General features: G+C 42.7%; 1 protein-coding gene across 4 annotated transcripts in view; it reads right to left on the bottom strand.

Moving 5' to 3' along the window:
• The window catches only part of PIAS1 (protein inhibitor of activated STAT, 1), a 63,049-nt gene that overhangs the window by 59,203 nt on the left and 442 nt on the right, over positions 1-3,404 (bottom strand). The gene's annotated exons all lie outside the window — the stretch shown is intronic.

The raw sequence follows: 3,404 nt of genomic DNA, 5'->3' as shown, positions 1-3,404 counted from the left end.
GGGGGGGGGGGGGGCAGGCGGTATTTCCCAACTGAGTATTTTTAAATGGTTTGTTTTCATCACCATTGTGTGGAAATGCTATTATGAATTTTCATTCAAACTCTAGGCTCACTTTTTTTTTTTAAGTATAAATTGTGTCTAACAAGAAACACACCAGGGATCTCTTCAATCCCCAAAGGCACTTTCTTAAAAGGAGAGAGAACAAAGGAGAAAACCTCCCAGCATGTGCTTTCCAAACCAGCTTCTTAGGACAGTATCAAGAATGACAATACTAGAACATAAGCTTTTCTTTTTCATTCTTTGATCCATGTATAATTGAATTGATTATTGCAAACTGTGTAATGATTTCCAAAAGACTTGAGTAGAAGGCAAAGATCACAACAATCTAATAACCAATTTAAAGAGATGTAAGAAATATTGAAGGAAAGATTTAATCACTCAAGTGTACTCCTTCCAATTAGAAAGAGCTTTAAATAGCTTACCTTGAGATAAATTAGAGTCTGTATGCAATTATACAGGAATAGTAATTAAGATGAGGAAAATTCACATATGCCTCAGCCTATAGAGTTAGGGAGGTAATCCACAGAAAAACAGACTTTCGGTTACCTTGTTTCATCAGCAGAAATGAAAACATACTGGTTCAATTTATCCAAACCTTCAAGAGTCCCAAAGAATTCAGTAACCTTACAAGTCTGGGATCTGCAAACTATGTTTGATTTATCTGATTTTTTTATTCCCAACAGGACAAACATTCTCAAATGGGGCAAGAGACTGAAATACTCTTGATCATGGTAAGAAAATACATTACAGGAAACGCTATTTCATGATTTAGAATTCTATGAAAATTATGGCAAGTAAGAATGATCACTTTTTCTGGAGGAAGCAAGAACTTTTATTTCATTTACTTTGTGCATTTGGTAACACCACCTGTTATATCACACTCCCCAATTTACATGTGTGTACATTACCCACATATACCCCCATGGTTCTTTACACAGGAAGGCAAGAAAGTTTTAGAAACTTGACTAAGTTTTTCTGACAGACTATATGGCAAGGCAAGTGAGTTACTGTGCAACTATTACATTTTATTTTAGTTTTTAAAGGTCACTAAATCTGAAATCAATGCCATTTGCTAATTAATGAAAGGAGAGAGGTGAAAAGACTTTACCTAAGAAAATTAAAATAATTAGAGGACTTCACTGTTCATTCTTCAAATAGCAGAGTCTTAATCACAAACCCTCCCTCGGTTACCTTTCAACTTTCAAAAAAAGAAAGAATTTAAAGACACGTTTTCTGGAGATGCATTCCTGCTTAAAAATACCCACTGCACCCAACTACGATATAAAAGCTTTCCATTAGCCACATTTTTCCAAGGAGCACTCACCTCATCCAGTACCTAATAACTGAGCTGCACTACTTCTGGAAAACCAGTATGTGACAACTACAAACTCTAAGCAGAAATTTCATGCCCCCTTGTCTTTCCCTCTTCTTCCTGATAGAGAAGGACACACCCACACACCTCTTTGTACAGTCTAAAGAAAAGAAAATAATGTATTGGAATTCTTCAAAACATGAATTTATGAAGTAACTATTTTTTTATGTAAACTGCAAAGCCCCCATAGCTACCAAAAAAAACCCAACAACAACTTTTCACAGAATGCAGTGCTACCATCCTACAATCCCAGCTTGCAAGCACCACAACATATCCTGAGCAGCAAAGTGAAATTGAAAATAAACGAGTCAGTTTGGCATTTACCCTTCAGATCCCTGAGGCAAAAACAGTACTTGAAAGCAAAAAAAAAAAAAAATCATAATTTCTCTCTATCGGTTCTCAAGAAGCAGGTTTCTGAAAGGGATCAATAAAGAAGTCCAGAATGACAGGGAGACACAAATACACTTCTACGAAAGCTCCACCTGTAAAGCTGCAGAAAAGGAGAAAAGGAGAGGCCTCCACGCTACACTTGTGCAGACCAATGGCACTCCAACCTGAGTATACCCACCCAGAGCCCGGAGGCTCCACGATGGACAAGAGGTGAGGCTTCAGGTTTCAAAGCTCCTAAGATCAATAAATTGTTGATTTTCATAGTAAAACTAGCTCTCTTCTCTTTTAACTCTATTTGAGTCAGTCTCGCTTGTAAAGGCATCACATAAACCCAAGCTGGCTACCGTGCATCAAAAACTCTTAAAGTCAGTTACCAAAACGCACTACTCCATTTGCCACACTAAGATTAACAAAAGTTTAACAATGGAATCACATCTCAACCCTTTACCTCATTATGTGGGAAGCACAATTTGAAAAAAAAGGCTTGGGGACAACACAGCTCAACCAATAGACTCTGCAAGATTCCCAGAAAAACAAAGGACAGAGGAGGATTTAAAGGAGAATCTATTTATCCTAACCTGGCAGACACAGACCCCCAAAAGTTAGAACACACACAAGATTTTATACTTCTTTCCATCCTGACAGCTCTTTAAGCATCTAAAAATGAAAGCACAAGAAACCTTTGATACACAGAAAACTAAGACCTACCGAAACTCTATGGAAAGACAAAATATTTCCCTAGTCATACTTTACATATTCTCTAGTTTGCATTGCACATTTAATACATTTCTGATTTGTGTCTTTCTCTGTATTAACTTAAAAGTATGAGACAGAAGCCCTCCTGATGAATAACGACCCTATGACAACCGCAATGAAATTCTCAGACTTTTTTATACATCGCCAGGTGTGCAAGGCAGACTTTGCACCCCCACACACCTTGTCAAAGTGACTGGAAAGTTTTCTGGGGTCTTTTTTGTTGGATTTTTTTTTTTTATTGGTGCACAGCATGCATACCCTGCCACCCACTATTCCACCACTACTATTCCTCAAAATACCTGATGGGATGCGCTACGGGGAGCTGCTCCCTTTCCTCCACCCCAGGCAGACTCCCACCTAACCCCCCCTCCCCGCCCAGCTTCACCCACTCGGGGAGCTGTAACTTCGCTCGAGGGTGCTTCGGAGCACCAGGTTTCGATGCGTTTCGCAGGATGACAGGGACAGCCGCAAGCTTAACATCACGTAACTCCTCAACATCTGCTTGTGACGTCCTTTATTTACCGGGGTGGGAGCGGGGCGAGGTAAGCGGGGCTCCCCCGGCAGGTCCCCCCCCTCCCCCGCCCAGCCGGGCGGCGAGGGCGCTCGTTAGGAGCCGGCCGCCTGTCAACGGCGGGCAGAGCCGTTCCTCGGGGCTCCCTCCCCGCCCGGCGCCGCTGGCGGAGTCCCCTGGAAACTTTGCGGGGAGCCCAGGGAACCGTCCCCCGCCTCGGGGGCGGCCGAGCCGCGCTGCCCAGCGCTGGCAACTCCCGGGGGCTCCCCCGGCCGTCGTCGTCGCCGCCGCCCTCACCCCCACGACGGCCCGGCC

Source organism: Haliaeetus leucocephalus, unplaced genomic scaffold (assembly GCF_000737465.1).
Source record: "Haliaeetus leucocephalus isolate CR32 unplaced genomic scaffold, Haliaeetus_leucocephalus-4.0 Scaffold339, whole genome shotgun sequence".
NCBI lineage: Eukaryota > Metazoa > Chordata > Aves > Accipitriformes > Accipitridae > Haliaeetus > Haliaeetus leucocephalus.
Note: the sequence above shows the minus strand (reverse complement) of the source record. Positions and strands in the feature narration are given on the sequence as shown.